At 43.0% G+C, this 22,183-nt stretch overlaps 1 protein-coding gene across 1 annotated transcript in view; it reads right to left on the minus strand.

Moving 5' to 3' along the window:
• LOC116893570 (histocompatibility antigen 60b-like) overlaps positions 1 to 21,145 on the minus strand; it is a 191,589-nt gene extending 170,444 nt beyond the window's left edge. The window contains exons 1-2 of the mRNA XM_032895277.1: positions 21,084 to 21,145; positions 20,575 to 20,705 (exon numbers count right to left, since the gene is read on the minus strand). The gene's annotated coding sequence lies outside the window, so the exon portion shown is untranslated. The remainder of the gene's footprint in view (positions 1 to 20,574; positions 20,706 to 21,083) is intronic.
• Between the last annotated feature and the right edge of the window lie 1,038 nt (positions 21,146 to 22,183).

A 22,183-nucleotide genomic window follows, 5' to 3' on the forward strand; every position in this document is an offset into this window, starting at 1 on the left:
TAAGTGACTAGGCAGCTGTCCTTGGGGCAGTGGAATTAGCATCAAAAAACAGATAACTTCAGGGCAAACCACAACATAGTGTTTGTAAGATTTTTGTCCCTTCTAAATCGGGACAGAAGTGTAAACACAAAAAGACAGAAAGTAAGGGGATGCCTGCTCAATGCCACAGGGTTCCATAGAGGAAAGATAATACAGGGTGCATGGAGACTTCACACATTCTTCCTCTCCCCACTGTCCTACTGCTTGATGCCACATGTTGCTTAGAGTTTGCAGCAGTGAAATGTCACACCTAGTATTTGTGGCATCTGAGTCAACCCAGGGCCCTCTCATTACACACTGGCTTGGAAACTTGCTGCCTGGAACTCAGAAAGAAGCTAAATTTGACCCTCCCCCATGTTCTATCAAGTTCTGGTGTGTGCTTTGAATATTATCTTTGTTTTCTCTCCAGTGAAACAACTACTAAACACTACCATCCCTATGTCCTGTGAGTCTCACAGTAGAGTTCTCATAAGTGTTTTCAGGAAATTGGTAGTTTGCCATTTGGTCTTCAGGTGCAGCTGTGACCCATGAGTATGAATTGATATGTTTGTCTTCCTCGTTTTCATTCAATATTGTGCTATACGTGTTTACATGATAAAGTCCCCCAAAGAGAGTTCATTTAAGTTGATTATATGCAAACAAGAGACTATGTAACTTTGTTTCTGCTTTCAATTAATGAGACATTTAACAAATGCCACAAATTGGTCATTATAAATGTGATGTAATGCAACCTTGACCTAATACAAGTCTTACAAACAGTGTTACCAGGTGATTTGCTTGTGTCTTAAAGGCAGGTGCCCATCAAGTAGAGAGGATCCTCTGTGCTGTCATTACATGTGGTTGTGAGCCACCTGTGTGGGCTGGGAATGAATTGAATCCTGGACCTCTGCAAGAGAATCCAGGTTCTTGAGCTATAGATGAGCAGACACCACAGACTCTTAGCACTAGTGGCTTGGTCGGGTCTTTGCTTCCCTTTGAAAATTGGCAAGTGAGGCCTCCATCATCTGCATTGCTCTTAATATTTTTCCCTTCCATCCTATTATAGAGCAGCCCACTGAGCTCTCTACACTCAGTGACATTTCTAGACCATATATATATACAACAAGTCCTTCCCACAATGCATCATGAGGTCTTGGTAGCAATACTCTATAATCCTGTACCAATTTCTGTCTTAGTTAGGGTTACTACTGTTGTGTGACCATGAAGAAATCCTATTTGTGATGAAAAAATTTATTTGGCTTAGAGTTGTACGTCTTAGTCTGTCACTGAAGGAACTCAGGACACTGTTCTTAGCAGGAACTGAATCAGATGCTGTGGAGGGAACTGCTTAATGCTTGCTCCCTATGGCTTGCTCAGTCTGCCTACTTGTTGAACATAGGACTACCAGCCCAAGGGTGGCCCCACACTCACAATGGGTAGGGCCCTCCCCTAAGAATCTTAAAGTAATAGATGTCATGGAGAATCGCCTACAGTCCAGTCTTGTGGGGGCCCCTTACACTATGATAACTCCATGCTGTGTGAAGTCCACACTCAGAGCTGACTTGCAGACAGTTTCAGGTTGCAAATTTTCAGACTCTCTCTTTGGGGTCAGTCTAGGAAAACTATCTGTGCAGTTTCTCTGCCAGGAAGCTAAATTCTAGCCCCATGGTTCAGAAGAGTTCTCTTTGAAAGTCCAGAAAGGAGGCATGGCTTGTGAGTAACAGTGGAGAGCCTGGGTCTGGCAACCTAATGGGCACTTTCAGACTCAGTGTTGTGTTAGGTAGGACTAACGCTGTCTCTTAGCCACAGTGCCTTCCAATTCACTCTATGAAGTATTCTCAAAATCTGGCTAGATCTGATGTTCAGTACTTCCCAAAGAAAACACTTATTTCATTGTAACCATTTTTTCTTAGGACCCATTCTCTAATGGAGAACACTGGCTTACAGATAGCATATCAACTGTATTCTCAATCACACCTCTCTGGTGATGGATCAGACAAGCATTCTGTGATCACTATAGCTAAGCCTTCATGACTGTGTGACAGGATCCTCAGGTGTGAGAGACCTGCCCTGTGCACCCCAGCAGATCCTCTCACTAAACCTTGCTCAAACTCTGGTTTCTTTGCCACCAGCCTCCCTTGGCTTGACACTTCTTCCCTCTGAGCTCCCTTTGTTTTTCCTTCTCCCCTTCCCTCCCTCTCAACCTCAGAATACTAGGCCGCCTCATACACTCCTTCCCTTGCTTAGATGTAGGCATTCCCCTGCAGAACATTGTACAGGAATTTATGGACAGTTAGAAACTGTCCTTCCTCCCTCAAACAACTCCCGCCAAATGAAGCTTCCGTCTCCAACCCAAGTTACCCTAAGAGGCTTCACCTCATTCCTTGGCTCCACTGTGCCCCCTTTCAAGGTTCTGCATGAGCTGGGGGCCCAAGTTCCCCATCTTCCACCTTATCCATACTCAGGGTGCACTCTAATAAAACTAATCATGCTATATGGTCTTCATGTTTCCTACTACACTGCCGAGAGTTGCTTCCATGTGTAAAAACGGAAAACCATCCCTCAAGTGGGTAAAAGGTACTTTTTTTTCTGGAGACAAAATTAAAATATTATGGCCAACCTATCAGGGTGACCACAGATTTAGGTTACCCTCAATTTTACCTGCCAACAATTTTATAAACTTTATATAGAAAGAAACATGGAAGTCATGAATCAATTATCTTTAAAGTACATAGGTGGGAATATCTGAGGCCCACAGTCAGAGTCCTAGTCATACTATACCATGTCTGTCTGATAAAATTCTTAGCTACTGCATTGGTAAAATCTTGAGGGTCATTCATAAATTCTAAGGCTGTATCTGATAGCCACAAGGGACCTAAGCAGACTAAAGGTGGCCGAAGACAATATAACTTGGGGCCTGTGGCATTCCAGCATTTCACATCTTTGAGGATCTACTTACTTGACTAACTTGTGTATGTCGAGGTTTTTGTGTGAACTCCTATTCACATATGTAATCTAGTGTGTGTGTGTCTGTGTGTGTGTGTGTGTGTCTGTGTGTGTGTGTGTGTGTCTGTGTGTGTGTGTGTGTGTTTGTGTTGTTTTGTGGTGTGGCAGAGTTGACCCCTGAGTATGTGATTTGAAGTATCTGTTTTCAGCCTTCAAATAGATGCTATGTGGAAATGTTTACATGATAAAGTCCTTCCCCCAAAGTGTTTAATGAAAATTGACTGATAAAAAAGCAAAAGAATACACAAACTTAGTTCCAATTTTTTATTTCATCAGATGCAAGCAAATTAACACATTACATAATTTAAATTTGTGGGGAAAACAGGAAATATTGCATTATACAACCACCATATATATGTCACCAGAGTATTGAAGCTGTGTGTGAAAAGGCGAATTAACCAACGACAGCGTGAGACTTGATAATATTGTGCATCTAGACCTATTTTGCAAAACACAAAGCATGGAGGGGTTTTCTCTGTTCAGAGATTTAAACCTTCCAGAAAAACAAGAAGCCAAAATTACAACAGGATTTAATCCGAGGCCCTTATATCAGGTTATGAAGCCCTTATTTCTCCATTTCTGGGATTTCTGCTCCTTGTCAGTCTCAGTTGTCCTACCTCCTGCCTGTCTTGAAACCACCAAAGGGTAGTTGCCCCTTTAATCACTGTGGGTTACAATTATTTATTCTTGCTCACAACCTACTTCTTGTTTATACACACGGTGTCTTTGTCTGGTCTCACTTATCTCTCCAGTATGATGTCTGTCGTCTAGATTAGAAATCACTGAGATGGATTTAGTCATGTGGCAGGGCTATCCATGACTGCCGTCTACACCAACACTACTGTCAGCACCGAGGACCACTGGATCTCTGAGTGACGTCAACTCATGTAACAATCACCCTTCCCTTCTCCTAAATGTAGGTTTATCCTTCATAAGTTTTATGGTTTTATGAACCCAGGAGAGCTCAGTAACCCCAGACCAGTCTCTCAATGTACCATTTTCAGCAATATACCCCTTCCAAAAGGAAGCATCTGCATCATCTATCCATGACATGATCTGCCCATCTTTCAGGACAGCAATGCAGATGCAAAGAGTTCTCCCATCAAAAGTAAAATTATAACATCCTCTTTTAACAACCAGAGTCTAATGCTTCGAGTCTGACTCAGTTTCTCATGATACCTCGTACAATGAGAGGGTGAATCCTACCCAGCCCTAGAACCAAAGGCCAGTAGTTGAACGATAGTCTATGAAAATTATTACCAAAGAAGTTATCAGCTGTTTGCCTCTTATAAAAAGGCCAGGTAATATCGCATAACTAATATATAAAATACCCATTCCCTCTCCGGAGAATTGCCTCTGGAGAAGTCTCTAGCTGTGTTTGTGTCCACAGTGTCTATCATTTTCGCATGTGTATATACACATGTGGGCATGCTCACTCATATACTCATGGAGACTACACTTTACCTCTGGATGTCACTTCTCAGAATGCCATGGATGCAATGTACACTGTGTTTTGAGTCAGTCCATACTGGAACTCACCAATTCAACTACACTGGCTGAGGAGGAAGCCCCAGAGATGCACTTCTCTCTTGCTGTCCCCTGCACTGTGATTACCAGCATGTGCCACCACAGTGTGCATGGGTTCTGAGGAGAAAAGTCAGGTCCTCATGCGTGGAAAGAGCAAGCACTGTATGACTGAGTTCGCTCTTTGTCCCTTGTTCCTTACTAAAATGTATATAGAACTTTCAGTCACTGAATGTGAAATTGTTATGCCTATTCCATGCCCCCTGGTAGTTCCTGGCATGTCAGTGCAGTCTAGCCTAGGACTGTTATAGTCATGTGTTCACACTCCAGTCTGTGGTCCTATGTGTCCCTTGAGGCATCACTGTTTGAGGATTTGGCATCTTACAGTCTGTCATTCAACTTTCTTATGTATATGAGCATTTCCCCTTGCTTTCTTTCGCACAGTATAAATTCGAAGTATAGTATATCGATATGCCCGTCATATACATTAATTATTGTTGATGTGTGATCTGAGGTTTGCTTATTTCCTTTTCTACTTTATTTTTTATTTTTGCTAACACAATCCTCCTGAGAAGCTGATGGAATGCACCTCTGTTCTTAAACACAGATCAGATCTCACCCTGCACATTGTGAGGTTTCACTGTGCTGTGAGGCAGGCATTGGGTCAGGGGAACAAGCTTAGTTTGTTGATGAGAGTTTCAAAGGAATGATGAATTTCTTTGAGCATTCCATTTGTTTGAAAATGTTGGGTATTCCTAATTTCTCTCCCAATGGAGAGTTTACTCATTAAATGGTTATAATATTATGAATGAAATCCTGAATAAGTGAGTTATGCCAGGAAAATAGGTACTCGCATCTATGTCTTAGTTTACCAGCTCCATCCAATTCACTGGCTGTGATTGCCAAGTAATCCTAATTATTTTTGACAAATGGCTCCTGGCCAACATGGGCTTTTTGACTACAGAGAAAATTACCAATATAAACTCTCAGATCACACATTGAACACCACACAGTTTTCTTATGGACTTAGGTCACAGAATGACTTTAAAGAGTGAACGGGTTGCCATAAGAGTTTAAAGAGACCAGACAGGAGGCAGAGACAGAGGGATAACAGACACACAGACAGATTGAATGCAGGTGGTTAGAGGAGCTGCGAAGGAAGCTCATGGAGAGCTGCAGGGCTGCACCAGGTCTCAGCACTGAGTGAACTGCACAGGTGAGGTGCAGGACTGAGGATCCAGCAGGTGAGATGCAGACCCACATTAGCATGGAGCAGCAGATGAACTGTCAGACAGTGATTCAAGGAGGAGACATTAGCAGTGTGGATGGAGCTGAGGGCTTAAGATGGCCAGGAGTTCTCTTCCCTGACAAAAACAGCCAGGGTACAAGTTGGTGGTGACATAACTATTGCAGGATCAGGTGACCTATTCAGGGCTCCAGGTGAGGGTGAGATAAATCCTCAGAGTTGGTTTCTGATGTGGTTTGAGATGCACTTGTGGTCACTGCTTCCCACCTATTTTGATAAGTGTGGAGGTGACATATTTTTACTTTGTGGAGTAAGGTAATTAATTATCAGCCTCTGCATCACAGATGGAACTGGGTGTGCATGTGTCTCTGTGTAAAGTGAGGTGTCACGTCCTCCAATGTCTGCATTACACTCAGGAGGGAGCCAACTGCAGCTTGTAAAATGGAGTCACCCATGGCAAGTCCTTGTTTTAGGCAGTGAGTAGTAATTGAGAGCCATGCCGAGCTTGATCTCTGCAGTGCTATCAGGTAAGTGTCAGACAGAAGAATGATCACAGCAAGAGAAAGTCATCATAGCAACAGCCTAGTGCACCCTGATGCCCTGATTTGTGAGGCTCCGACAGCCATCAGTCTCCTGAGTTCCTACCAATCTCGTTCAAAGTCAGCAGCAAGGTTTTCTGAGATGTCATGAGAAATATGTTCCTTTGCTGGAGAAGCCACAGAAATATGTTCAAGATTCCTCCAATACAGCTGGTGATGGGGACTGAAGTTCATACTGAAGAGGAAGGGGAGCAGCAGGAAGCACCTAGGACAAAAGGGGTGTGGCTTAGAGTGTGAGCCTGGGCATCAGCTGCAACCCCCACTCTACTCCCCCACATCACAGACCACAGAACCAGTTACCCAATCCTTCTCTCTTTCACTTTTCCTTCTAGAACTTTCTGCCACTGTGAGCTCCACTATGATAAGACTTCAGATGTTTCTGGAGTTGTAAGTATACTGAAACAAAGATTGTAAACTAAAATAAAATAAAAAGAAATATGAAAAACTCAGCAAACATGAAAGGTCAGCAAAATATAGCAGAGATTTTGTATTTGTTGGTCTTTTTAATTTCATGTTAGGTGTGGAAAAAGCTTCACTTTATCCCCCAAGCTGGACTTGAGCTTAGTGCACAATCTACTGTATTCCTGGATTCTTTTGGCAATCCTCCTGTCTCAGCTTTCCAGATATGGGAATTGTAAGACTGACCAAATATATACATTTAAAGTAAAAATGTTCAGACAACATGTTATTCAAAAGTAATTATATTGACTTAAATATGGGATGTCACCTGATGTTAGATGTAAATCTTTTACCTCCCTATGCCTATACAGAATATTTTTAGATCATATTCAAATAGCTAGAACATTGGAATCTTCATCACATTCCTGTATTTCAGCTTGAGACTGTGTGGCAAAAGCTAACAACCACAGTAGTGGACACTTGGTTCACATTTACTGCATAAGCACAGGTGACTTCAACTTCAGAGGACAGAGACATTGGAATCATGGTACCACGTGCACTGAACTGTGGCTAAGTAGAGTGGCCAAGTTAAATAAATGAATGGGTTTTATTGTTCTCTTTGTTCTTAATACAGATGTACTTAAGCACCCCAGGTTGACCTTGAACTTGGTGACCTCTACGTGGGCCTCCTGAGTGCAGGGATTACAGGTCTGTCCCACAATGTCAACTCCTTAAAAGTTCTGCTCATTCTGATCCTTCTGTCTTAAGTGTTGGCCTAAGCTGGGAGCTATTAAGGTATAGATTTGGCCCTACTTATTAGAATTATTGTGTGATGTTGGATCATGTCATCCACAGAAAGCAAACAGACTTTACTCACAGTCTTGAGAGAACCATTTCTTGGATATGAGGAGAAATCCCCTCATTTCCATTTTCCTTGTATCTTATTTGGATCCTTGGATTCTCTATTCCCTCAGCAGGACTTTACTGTTTCATCCTCCTCTGACTGCAGAGTTAAACTGACTCTGGTGCCTCCTGTATCCAACCATCATCATCTCCAAAATTACCGTGGAGTGGGGGCTAAAGACTAAGCCGAGACTTCATTCTAGTAGACAGACACTGAAATAGCTAGTGGCTTGGATTAAACAAACCACTGGGACCTGTCTCCAAAGTCCTTACCTGATTTATAAACCAAGAAGAAGAGTGAGAACACAGCCCTTTCCTTACCTAATTTTTTTCACTCCCATAGCAACCACAATCAATGCAAGGAGGATTGCTAGAATTCCAAATATAATTAGATTACGGGTGGTAGCTGTAGGCTGGGTGCTATTCCCTGTAGATGGACTCTGGTTGGTAGATGTAGGTTGGGTGGTATCTGGTACCTTTATTGTTGGTCCTAAAAAAAAAATCAGGAAAAAATAGTAACGAAGCTAAAAACACCCCTGGATCAGTAACTTCTCTCTGGGCAGCCCTGGGAATTCAAATGCGGTAATATTTTCCCAAACCCTGGAGTAGAGTGTGTATTTAAGATGTCCTTACAGAGTTTGTTCCATTATCAAAGAAAGCAAATGTCTACTGAATCATCAAAAATGTGACATTTTTCCTGTGGTTAGAACTTTCTGGTTGATGGCATAATTAGGGGTGTTTAATTGTGCCGAGAAAATTAATGAAACCTTCAAAAGTGATGTTAAAGCTGGTGGGAAGGCAGCTATACTGAAGCAAGAAAAGGCTGGAAGTTTACAGTGATGCACACAGACGTGGGGCTCACTGGCAGGCCATTTAGAGCCTGGGCCACTGCTTAACAGGGAAGGAGAAACATTGAGAGGTGTAGTGGATGGGCCTGAAGCTGCTTGTATTCTTATGCTAATTTGAGCCCCTAAAACTGATTAATTGCATTCTACCCCCAGGTAATTGTGATCTATAAATAAAGATACCAACCACCAATAGCTGGGCAGAAGAGACGTAGGTGGGGTAGAGGTTTGGAGGACCTTGAAGAGAGAGGATTACAAGGAGGAGGAAAAACGAAGAAGCTACCCTGGGCTAGAGGAAGGTGCTAGAGGGAGCAAGGAGAAACAGCGATGGGATAATGGTCAAAAGAGCATGCACATTTGGAGACCGGAAGGAACATATTAAATAGTAAGCAATAGCTCGGGGTTATCGATACGAAGCAGATTCTAACAGCCTGGAGGGTAGGCAGCTGCCCAGCTATTGTGCTACATGAGGGTTGTTAAAATGATAAAGCCTTTCAGTGTGTCTCTGTGACAATACTATGATCAAGTCAGAGTGGAAGACTCAGGCCAGGATTTAAATTTTCTACTACAGGGAGGTGAGATGGGGAAGAGAAATCCTAGTGGCCATCACTGACTCCCTACAGAGGAAGACCACCTGAAATGACTCATGCAGACTATCAAACTTTCCATTGTGCATACATCCTTACAAGTAAATAGAGAAGTCATTAGGATTTTCATATCCCCCAATCCCCATGTGGATGCTTCCTTGTTGTTATCTTATTAATTACTTACTTGACAATTCTCTGGAGTCTGTCAATAATTTCTTGAGGCACTGACTGAAATCTCCAGTGGAGAGGAACTTGAGACTTTGGCCTAGTTCCTTGTTATTCTCCCATCGACTCATGGTCTTGCTGACATTAGACTGATTTCCTTTCCAGGTCATATTTTTTGGATAAAAGTAGAAGGGATACTCTCTACCAATCATGAAGGTCCAGCATCCATCCATGAATTCTCCTTGATTATATTGACATTGTACATTGATCTGCAAGGTGTGATTACCTGCAAATGACACCCAACACCATCATCTTCCACCCTTTATAGAATCATCCTCCCTCAATGGTCCAGTCGCTCTCTGCATGCTTAGGGTCTGTATTCTTTCCTCCCTGGCTTGCTGCTTCTTACACATTGGGTGCCATGTACCTGAAGGTTTGGTCAATATTCAGCTCTTAAATGCAGATGCATACACAATCTCTTCCTGCATATGCTCTCTTCTTCCTCTTCCTTATTCATAATCTCTATCTTTGCATTCTGTCTCATACTCACCCTTGGACTGATCAAATAGCCCTGACTCCAGGTTCGTCACTTTCTGAAAAATGTCTTTCAATCTTTGGTCCAAATCAGCACACACCTTAGTGCCATTTCCCTTCTTTTCAGGTTTACACACAGGTGAGTTCTGTCTTACATCATCAAAAAAAAGGACAATCTTTCCATTCACTGAGCATTGTCCAGGTGAGGATCTGTACTTGACAGTAAAGTTACAACTTAGAGAGTCTGCACCTGTGAGAGAAACATGCAGGTGAGGTCCAAAGTGGGAGCAGGGGTCCATAGGAGTCACAGTTTCCTTGTACTCAGAATCTCTCTGATGGATCAGGAAAAGAAGCCTCTAATGAAGAAGTCCAGCAGCTTCTGTATCTTAATTCTACCCCATATTTAACTGTCTTATTATTCCTGAAAGGCATATATGTCCCCAATGTGATTTGTCTTGGAAGTACTTTTAGTGACTATTATCAAGTAGTAAAGAATAAAATATGTCAGATAGCATCCATGTTCCTGGGATGAAAATCTATCTGAGCACACAGGGGGAAGGGAGGCATCATAGTACACATGGAAATTCGACATGGAGCCTGATGTTCAGGGAAGCTCCTGAGGCAATGCCCCAGCTTGTCATGGAGAGGGGAGTTGCCAGCTGGGAGCTCAGTGCTCATCCCTGCTCCTTCTGGGCTCTGTCACACAGCACTGTTGGTCACCAGATCTCAGCTTCTCCCACATTAAACCACACACCTAATCCATTTTCAAGGAGAGATCTGAACCCTCCAGTGTAGGGGAATGTCAGGGTGGGTAGGCAGGAAGGGGTGGGAGGTTGGGGAGGGTGAATACCCTCATAAAAGAAGGGGAAGGTGGGATGAAATAGGGGGTTTAGGGACTAGGATATGGGAAAGCATTTGAAATGTAAATTTAAAAACACACAATAAAATATATCTAACATAAAAAAGAAATCTAAATAAAATATCCAATAAAAAAATAAAATCCACTTTGAAGTTTAATTAAAGGAAACTGTTTTGCTAATTGAGGAGCTGTGAATAATGAAGGTGACTTAAAGAAAGCATTCCTGACTTCAATTATTTGCATCAATAAAAGATGATGATGATGGTGATGATGAAGGTGATGAGGACGAGGAGGAGATGGAGGAGCAGGAGGGCAGCAAGTTGTCTTAGAATGGTATTAACAACAAACTTTTATTAAGAACAATGTTTTGATAATGTCTTATAAAAATACCACAGTAATGCTGATTACACAAGGCCTCTAACATGCTTTGGATTCACAAAGTAGATTGAAAGTCTCACCAGGGACTCAGATCTTACTTATTCTTATTTTATGTGTATCAATATTTCCATGTGCTTCTGTGTACCATGTGCATGCAGTGTCTGTGAAGCCTACAGGAGCCAAAGATCTTCAGAGAGCAATGAAGTTATAGATTATTGCCTCTGCCTTGCTAGTCCTGACAAGGAAAGCACACAGCACCATGCCCAGCCCTTGTACAGGAGGTCCAATGATCAGCTCAGGTTCTCATGGTTGTGAAGCACACAGTTTAAACTCAGGCTTCTCCTCATGCTTTGGACACAGGACTTTTCGTCATCAGCAAACCACCACAATTCTCTGGATCTAGTGCCCATGTGTCATAGAAATGTCTGGCAGGAATCTGGTCAGAGGCTAGTCCGTACTACATGTAATACAGAATCTAGAACCTCTAAAACTTGTACTGAAGTGTGTGTAAAAAGACTCAAAGAAGTGCACATGTCAAGAGAGATGAGTAATGAAATTAGTAGTATGGCTTTGTTGTAGCCAAAGAAGAGGAAGTGGGTCACTGGAGCTAGCCTGAAGTTTGAAAAACCAGTTTGTAACCCAGAGTCTCTGTCTTCTGTGGCATTTAGGTAAGGACGTAGAACTCTCAGCTACCATATATTGCTGTGTGCTGCCATGCTCCCCACCCTGAGAAAAAAGAAATGAACCTGACCAATGGTAAGCAAGCCCCAATAAAATGGTCACTGTGCCTTAATCAGGACACTGACTGTCTTTAAGGTTTTCCTGCTGTGAACAGACACCACGACCAAGGCAACTTTATAAAGGACAACCTGTAGTTGGAGCTGGCTTATAGGTTCAGATGTTCAGTCTATTATCATCAAGGTGGAAGTATGGCAGCATCCAGGCAGTCACGGTGCAGGAGGTCCTGAGAGGGTTACATCTTTACCCAAAATAATTGAGGAGCAGACTGTCCTAAGGCAGCTAGGAGAAGGGTCTCAAAGCCCGACCCCACAGTGACACACTTCCTCCAACCAGGTCATACCTGCTGCAACAAGGCCAAATATCCTAAAAGTGCCACCTCCTAGGCCAAGCATATTCAAACCACCACACTAACCAAGATAAAAGTTGGGACCTGGGGGGTGCACGGAAGCTCCCGGAAAGGGCAGCGCAGATCTTCCTGGTTGCTGTGGCTGCGGAGAGCTTGTAGGCAGCACCCCACGAGCAAACTTGAGCCTCGGGACCACAGGTAAGACCAACTTTTCTGCTACAAGCGACCTGCCTGGTGAACTCAGGACACACAGAGGCAAAATTCCTCTAGGACCGGGCACTTCTGGTGGTTAGCGGGAGTCCCAAACCCGCGGATCCCTGCCCGCAGCAGCTCTCTGCTCCCAAACCCCGTGGGAGAGAGACCTCACCGCCTGGTCAGGTGGGCATTCCTGAGGCTGCAGAGCGGAAGAGACCACCAACACTGCCCACCCCTGCTCACATCCCTGGCCCAAGATGTATACGGCCTCTGGGTTCCCGTAGAGGAGGGCCAAGGAGCAGCAGGACCGCTGTGTCTGAGACACCGCCAGAACCTGAAAGGACCAACCGGATAAACAGTTCTCTGCACCCAAATCCCATGGGAGGGAGAGCTAAACCCTCAGAGAGGAAGACACACCTGGGAAACCAGAAGAGACTGCACTCTGCACACATCTCTGATGCCAGAGGAAAACACCAAACACCATCTAGAACCCTGGTGCACGGAAGCTCCAGGAAAGGGCGGCACAGATCTTCTTGGTTGCTGCCGCCCTGGAGAGCTCATAAGCAACACCCCACGAGCAAACTTGAGCCTCGGGACCACAGGTAAGACCAACTTTTCTGCTGCAAGAGACCTGCCTGGTGAACTCAAGACACAGGCCCACAGGAACAGCTGAAGACCTGTAGAGAAGAAAAACTACACGCACGAAAGCAGAACACTCTGTCCCCATAACTGGCTGAAAGAAAAGAGGAAAACAGGTCTACAGCACTCCTGAAACACAGGCTTATAGGACAGTCTAGCCACTGTCAGAAATAGCAGAACAAAGTAACACTAGAGATAATCTGATGGCGAGAGGCAAGCACAGGAACCCAAACAACAGAAACCAAGACTACATGGCATCATCGGAGCCCAATTCTCCCACCAAAGCAAACACGGAATATCCAAACACAACAGAAAAGCAAGATCTAGAATCAAAATCATATTTGATCATGATGCTGGAGGACTTCAAGGAAGACGTGAAGAACTCCCTTAGAGAAACACAGGAAAGCATTAATAAACAAGTAGAAGCCTACAGAGAGGAATCGCAAAAATCCTTGAAAGAATTCCAGGAAAACACAATCAAACAGTTGAAGGAATTAAAAATGGAAATAGAAGCAATCAAGAAAGAACAAATGGAAACAACCCTGGATATAGAAAACCAAAAGAAGAGACAAGGAGCTGTAGATACAAGCTTCACCAACAGAATACAAGAGATGGAAGAGAGAATCTCAGGAGCAGAAGATTCCACAGAAATCATTGACTCAACTGTCAAAGATAATGTAAAGCGGAAAAAGCTACTGGTCCAAAACATACAGGAAATCCAGGACTCAATGAGAAGATCAAACCTAAGGATAATAGGTATAGAAGAGAGTGAAGACTCCCAGCTCAAAGGACCAGTAAATATCTTCAACAAAATCATAGAAGAAAACTTCCCTAACCTAAAAACAGAGATACCCGTAGGCATACAAGAAGCCTACAGAACTCCAAATAGATTGGACCAGAAAAGAAACACCTCCTGTCACATAATAGTCAAAACACCAAACGCACAAAATAAAGAAAGAATATTAAAAGCAGTAAGGGAAAAAGGTCAAGTAACATATAAAGGCAGACCTCTCAGAATCACTCAGACTTTTCACCAGAAACTATGAAAGCCAGAAGATCCTGGACAGATGTCATACAGACCCTAACAGAACACAAATGCCAGCCCAGGTTACTGTATCCTGCAAAACTCTCATTTAACATAGATGGAGAAACCAAGATATTCCATGACAAAACCAAATTTACACAATATCTTTCTGCAAATCCAGCACTACAAAGGATAATAAATGGTAAAGCCCAACATAAGGAGGCAAGCTATGCCCTAGAAGAAGCAAGAAACTAATCGTCTTGGCAACAAAACAAAGAGAAGAAAAGCACACAAACATAACCTCATATCCAAATATGAATATAACAGGAAGCAATAATCACTATTCCTTACTATCTCTCAACACCAATGGCCTCAACTCTCCAATAAAAAGACATAGATTAAAAAGCTGGATACGCAACGAGGACCCTGCATTCTGCTGCCTACAGGAAACACACCTCAGAGACAAAGACAGACACTACTTCAGAGTGAAAGGCTGGAAAACAACTTTCCAAGCAAATGGTCTGAAGAAGCAAGCTGGAGTAGCCATTCTAATATCAAATAAAATCAATTTTCAACTAAAATTCATCAAAAAAGATAAGGAAGGACACTTCATATTCATCAAAGGAAAAATCCACCAAGATGAACTCTCAATCCTAAATATCTATGCCCCAAATACAAGGGCACCTACATACGTAAAAGAAACCTTACTAAAGCTCAAAACACACATTGCACCTCACACAATAATAGTAGGAGATTTCAACACCCCACTCTCATCAATGGACAGATCTTGGAAACAAATTAAACAGAGACATAGACAGACTAAAGAAGTCATGAGCCAAATGGACTTAACAGATATTTATAGAACATTCTATCCTAAAGCAAAAGGATAAACCTTCTTCTCAGCTCCTCATGGTATTTTCTCCAAAATTGACCGTATAATTGGTCAAAAAACGGGCCTCAACAGGTACAGAAAGATAGAAATAATCCCATGCGTGCTATCAGACCACCACGGCCTAAAACTGGACTTCAATAACAATAAGGGAAGAATGCCCACATATACGTGGAAATTGAACAATGCTCTACTCAATGATAACCTGGTCAAGGAAGAAATAAAGAAAGAAATTAAAGACTTTTTAGAATTTAATGAAAATGAAGGTTGTACAAACATACCCAAACTTATGGGACACAATGAAAGCTGTGCTAAGAGGAAAACTCATAGCGCTGAGTGCCTGCAGAAAGAAACAGGAAAGAGCATATGTCAGCAGCTTGACAGCACACCTAAAAAGCTCTAGAACAAAAAGAAGCAAATACACCCAGGAGGAGTAGAAGGCAGGAAATAATCAAACTCAGAGCTGAAATCAACCAAGTAGAAACAAAAGGACCATAGAAAGAATCAACAGAACCAAAAAGTTGGTTCTTTGAGAAAATCAACAAGATAGATAAACCCTTAGCCAGACTAACGAGAGGACACAGAGAGTGTGTACAAATTAACAAAATCAGAAATGAAAAGGGAGACATAACTACAGATTCAGAGGAAATTCAAAAAATCATCAGATCTTACTATAAAAGCCTATATTCAACAAAACTTGAAAATCTGCAGGAAATGGACAATTTCCCAGACAGATACCAGGTACCGAAGTTGAATCAGGAACAGATAAACCATTTAAACAACCCCATAACTCCTAAGGAAATAGAAGCAGTCATTAAAGGTCTCCCAACCAAAAAGAGCCCAGATCCAGACAGGTTTAGTGCAGAATTCTATCAGACGTTCATAGAAGACCTCATACCAATATTATCCAAAATAATCCACAAAATTGAAACAGATGGAGCACTACCGAATTCCTTCTATGAAGCCACAATTACTCTTATACCTAAACCACACAAAGACCCAACAAAAAAAGAGAACTTCAGACCAATTTCCCTTATGAATATCGACGCAAAAATACTCAATAAAATTCTGGCAATCCGAATCCAAGAGCACATCAAAACAATCATCCACCATGATCAAGTAGGCTTCATCCCAGGCATGCAGGGATGGTTTAATATACGGAAAACCATCAACGTGATCCATTATATAAACAAACTGAAAGAACAAAACCACATGATCATTTCATTAGATGCTGAGAAAGCATTTGACAAAATTCAACACCCCTTCATGATAAAAGTCCTGGAAAGAATAGGAATTCAAGGCCCATACCTAAACATAGTAAAAGCCATATACAGCAAACCAGTTGCTAACATTAAACTAAATGGAGAGAAACTTGAAGCAATCCCACTAAAATCAGGGACTAGACAAGGCTGCCCACTCTCTCCCTACTTATTCAATATAGTTCTTGAAGTTCTAGCCAGAGCATTCAGACAACAAAAGGAGGTCAAGGGGATACAGATGGGAAAATAAGAAGTCAAAATATCACTATTTGCAGTTGATTTAATAGTATATTTAAGTGATCCCAAAAGTTCCACCAGAGAACTACTAAAAATAAATCAGTAGCCTTCCTCTACACAAAAGAGAAACAAGCTGAGAAAGAAATTAGGGAAACAACACCCTTCATAATAGACCCAAATAATATAAAGTACCTCGGTGTGACTGTAACCTAGCAAGTAAAAGATCTGTACAATAAGAACTTCAAGACACTGAAGAAAGAAATTGAAGAAGACCTCAGAAGATGGAAAGATCTCCCATGCTCATGGATTGGCAGGATTAATATAGTAAAAATGGCCATTTTACCAAAAGCGATCTACAGATTCAATGCAATCCCCATCAAAATACCAATCCAATTCTTCAAAGAGTTAGACAGAACAATTTGCAAAATCATCTGGAATAACAAAAAACCCAGGATAGCTAAAACTATCCTCAACAATAAAAGGACTTCAGGGGGGATCACTATCCCTGAATTCAAGCAGTATTACAGAGCAATAGTGATAAAAACTGCATGGTATTGGTACAGAGACAGACAGATAGACCAATGGAACAGAATTGAAGACCCAGAAATGAACCCACACACCTACAGGGACTTGATTTTTGACAAAGGAGCCAAAACCATCCAATGGAAAAAAGATAGCATTTTTAGCAAATGGTGCTGGTTCAACTGGAAGTCAACATGTAGAAGAATGCAGATTGATCCATGCTTATCACCCTGTACAAAGCTTAAGTCCAAATGGATCAAGGACCTCCACATCAAACCAGACACACTCAAACTAATAGAAGAAAAACTAGGGAAGCATCTGGAACACATGGGCCCTGGAAAATTTTCCTGAACAAAACACCAATGGCTTATGCTCTAAGATCAAGAATCGACAAATGGGATCTCATAAAACTGCAAAGCTTCTGTAAGGCAAAGGACACTGTGGTTAGGACAAAATGGTAACCAACAGATTGGGAAAAGATCTTTACCAATCCTACAACAGATAGAGGCCTTATATCCAAAATATACAAAGAACTCAAGAAGTTAGACCGCAGGGAGACAAATAACCCTATTAAAAAATGGGGTCCAGAGTTAAACAAAGAATTGACAGCTGAGGAATGCCGAATGGCTGAGAAACACCTAAAGAAATGTTCAACATCTTTAGTCATAAGGGAAATGCAAATCAAAACAACCCTGAGATTTCACCTCACACCAGTGAGAATGGCTAAGATCAAAAACTCAGGTGACAGCAAATGCTGGCAAGGATGTGGAGAAAGAGGAACACCCCTCCATTGTTGGTGGGATTGCAGACTGGTAAAACCATTCTGGAAATCAGTCTGGAGGTTCCTCAGAAAATTGGACATTGAACTGCCTGAGGATCCAGCAGTACCTCTCTTGGGCATATACCCAAAAGATGCCCCAACATATAAAAAAGACACGTGCTCCACTATGTTCATAGCAGCCTTATTTATAATAGGCAGAAGCTGGAAAGAACACAGATGCCCTTCAACAGAGGAATGGATACAGAAAATGTGGTACATCTACACAATGGAATATTACTCAGCTATCAAAAACAATGACTTTGTGAAATTCGTAGGCAAATGGTTGGAACTGGAAAATATCATCCTGAGTGAGGTAACCCCAATCACAGAAAAACACACATGGTATGCACTCATTGGTAAGTGGCTATTAGCCCAAATGCTTGAATTACCCTAGATGCCTAGAACACATGAAACTCAAGACGGATGATCAAAATGTGAATGCTTCACTCCTTCTTTAAAAGGGGAACAAGAATACCCTTGGCAGGGAATAGAGAGGCAAAGATTAAAACAGACACAGAAGGAACACCCATTCAGATCCTGCCCCACATGTGGCCCATACATATACAGCCATCCAATTAGACAAGATGGATGATGCAAAGAAGTGCATGCTGACAGGAGCCGGATGTAGATCGCCCCTGAGAGACACAGCCAGAATACAGCAAATACAGAGGCGAATGCCAGCAGCAAACCACTGAACTGAGAATAGGACCCCCGTTGAAGGAATCAGAGAAAGAACTGGAAGAGCTTGAAGGGGCTCGAGACCCCATATGTACAACAATGCCAAGCAACCAGAGCTTCCAGGGACTAAGCCACTACCTAAAGACTATACATGGACTGACCCTGGACTCTGACCTCATAGGTAGCAATGAATATCCTAGTAAGAGCACCAGTGGAAGGGGAAGCCCTGGGTCCTGCTAAGACTGACCCCCCAGTGAACTAGATGTTTGGGGGGAGGGTGGAAATGGGGGGGGGATGGGGGGGGGAACCCCCATAAAGAAGGGGAGGGGGAGGGATTAGGGGATGTTTGCATGGAAACCGGGAAAGGGAATAACACTCGAAATGTATATAAGAAATACTCAAGTTAATAAAAAAGAAAAAAAAGAATAATAGATAAAAAAAAAAAGAAGAAGAAGTTGGGACCTGGGAGTGGGGTAATGCTGTGACAAGCCTGACCAAGCCGCTCGTGGGCAGAATGTGGAATTTTGAACCTTGAATTGGCAAAGGAGTTGATCATTTTAGCGGAGTGTAATGGGCCATAGGCGCAAGACCATGGACAACTGTGATGCCTTGAGAAATGTAGATATTAACAACCTAGTATTGGTTTCAGAGGAAAAGTGTCCTAGAAAATTATCTTGTAATATTGTTTTGAAGAATGTGTTTGCTTTGCGGCTCTGCCCTCCCATCCTGCACCACCATCACAACCCCCAGGAACAATTGCCTAAGGCAAAATGAAAGAGTTTAGGATTAATGGCTTTGGCAGAAGATATTTCAACACATCCTGTCTTGTGGTCGTTAGAGGCTACTCTTATGCAGAATGAAAAGTAGAAAGCTGGGAAAGGAAAAATACAAAAGGTATAGTTTGAGGAGAAAAGGAGCACCAGGAAGTGTAATGAAGAAAATCCATTATAGGTGAACAGGTATCTAAACGCTGCCTTCCCAAGACTCCTCTGTCAACTATGTAAAACCAGACCAGTGAGGCTAGAGAGATGGCACAGAGGATGGGGCACTGGTTGCTCTTGACAAAGATCTAGATTTATTCCCTGAAACCACTAGGTAGTTCATAACTGCCTGTAACTCTATTTTACAGGGGTCCTATGCCCTGTTTTAGTTTCCAAGGGCAAGAAGCAAACACATGGTACACATGCATAATGAAGTTAAGATATTATGCACATAAAATCAAAATATACCTAAAACAATTTAAAAGTGAACCACCTCAAAGACAGACCCAGATGGACTTCCTAGGAGGGTCAATCAGGTCACAACAAGTAGAGACCACTCATTGCCCCAGGAAGTGCAGTGATTATTTCTCTCTGGCTTCATTATTGACTGTCACTCAGGAACAATGCCTCAGTGCTACTGTGAATGTGTACAGTCGTAGTTTAAAGAAAACTCCCAGAGCTTAAGAAGTAGGAAGACAAAGTATAACTGTTTCAATCCTACATAGAACAGGGAACAAAACAATAACAGGAGGCAGAGGGAGGGAGGGGTCTGGGAGAGAGAGCAGAGAGGGAGGGAAAAGGGGGAGCAGGAGCAGGCAATGGAAGGGACAGGAGAGAAGTACAGAGGGTCAGGAAATTGAGTAGACACATGGAGCAGTGGAGGACTCTGAATTAGGTGTAGCCACTAGAAAGTCCCAGACTCCAGGGAAGCAAGAGGCCCCTACGACCAAATGGTGATGACTTTAGCCGAAATATCCAACAGAGCGGAGATACAACCTGTAGTGACCAGCATCAGTAGAGAAGCATGGCCCCCAGTTGATGGGCGGGGCCACCCACACATCTCAAAATGTTTAACCCAGAAATGTTCCCAGCATAGCCAGCCTGGTGATTGGTTTTAGGTTCCCTGCAGACCCCAGTGGTGCTGAGTGCATTACCAGATGTGCTATTTATCCATGTAGCTTGTCCCACACCCTCCACACCATAACTTTTTCCTGACTTCTTCAATCCAGTGAAGGCTGGGTGGAGTGGAGCCAGGGAGAGCCCAAGGCCCCTGGTCCTTGAAGGAGAGAAAGAGAAGCCCTGTAGCTTCCCTCCCCATAACCCAGTTGTGAGCTTCCTGACTTAAACCAGGTCCATATTCTGTAACCCAACCCCACTCCATGCAGACCCGGAGAACTCACCATCTACCTGCATGGTGCCCAGAGAGCTCAGCAGAACCAAAAGGCTCAGAGTGAGAGAATGATTGCACTTTCTGGTTGCTCCCTTTGCCATGGCCCTTCCTGAGACCCTGCTGCCTATGGTGTGACTGGAGCTGCAGAGAGAATGAGAAAATCTGCTGTATTACCCCAACCACCACCCCTGCCTTCACCCCCCAACCCCTCCACAACCCCAGCACACAGAGGACACAGCTCAGAATAAATCCAGGCTGTGAATTCAGGACTTTTCCTGGTCCAGTCATGCAAGTTCCTAGTCCTTATCTAAGGAAATCCCTCCAGGGCCCTGTGGCTCTGATCATCTCTCCCAAGGACCAAGATTCATGTCACTCCTGGGTGCCTGGAGGCTTTGACACATTTTCAGGGCTCCCACACCCCACTCATCTCCCAGTCCCTTCGTCTCACTCACCAGTAACTGGGTCCTCAGAGTCCCTTGGGAACAGAGTAAAGAAACAGAATAAAATTGGTGCCTTCACCTTGATCTGATGCAGCCTGCCACCAGAGTCAGAGAAATTTATACCAGGCCAGTCCCTACCCAGTGAGGTGGCACGCCCATGCACACATGCAGTGTCACTCTGGGCGGTCCTCCACATGAGATCATCAAAGTAGGTGGCCCTAAATATTGTCTGTACTGGTTTCCTGTGCTTCTCCTCTAGCTTGAGACCTTCCCTCAGTCTCCCTCAGGCTTCCGGCCTCCTCTCCCTCACTTCCTCTTTTCCTCTCCATCTCAGACTCATTCTTGCCCCTCCAGGTCCCTTCAGCATCATCCCCTGGCACAGGTACATGCTCTTTCCTGTCCCCCTGCTTGTTGCTGTCGTCCCTTCACTGATGCTCCATGGTCATCGCCCCCTTCACAGCCTCATTTCCTTCTGTCTACTTTCTCTGTACTGAAGATAATTACTATCGTGTGGGGAAGGATGGTTGAGCTTTTCCCCTTAGCTCTGTGACACTAGAACTTAAGAACTTGTTGAAAGTTTTGCAATCAAAATTTTTTTTCTAATTAAAAGCATCTTCTGGGGGTGAACAGATACCCAGAGGTTAAGAGAACCTGCTGCTCTTTTTCGTTACCCAGACTGGGTTCCCAGCACTCACACAACAGCTCCCCTCCTCAGGTTTTCTTCTCTTTTGTTTGGTTTCTCTGTATAGCCCTGGCTGTTCTGGAACTTCCTCTGTAGACCAAGGTGGCCTCAAAATCAGAGATTTCTAGACTGTGCCTCTCGAGTGCTGGGATTAAAAGCTTGTGCCACAATATCTGGCTGATCAAAACCTTCTATAACTGTGGCTGCAGGGAATTAGATTCACATTTCTCTTCATCATGGTTACTGCACAACCATAATGTGGTCACACACTGGTAAAACATTCATGTAAATGAGTCAAAAATGAATGAACACTTTTCTTTCTGTTGTAGAACAGCCTTCTGCATAAGAAATGTCCAAATCCCTGACAGACTACATAAGAATCGATTTTTTAGTGTGCTTTTGACTGTGAACTACATGTTTGTTAAGGGGCTTGTGTGTGTGTGTGTGTGTGTGTGTGTGTGTGTTCACAGGACAGAGTTAACCTTGTGTGTGGATTT

Source organism: Rattus rattus, chromosome 2 (genome assembly GCF_011064425.1).
Source record: "Rattus rattus isolate New Zealand chromosome 2, Rrattus_CSIRO_v1, whole genome shotgun sequence".
Classification (NCBI taxonomy): Eukaryota; Metazoa; Chordata; class Mammalia; order Rodentia; family Muridae; genus Rattus; species Rattus rattus.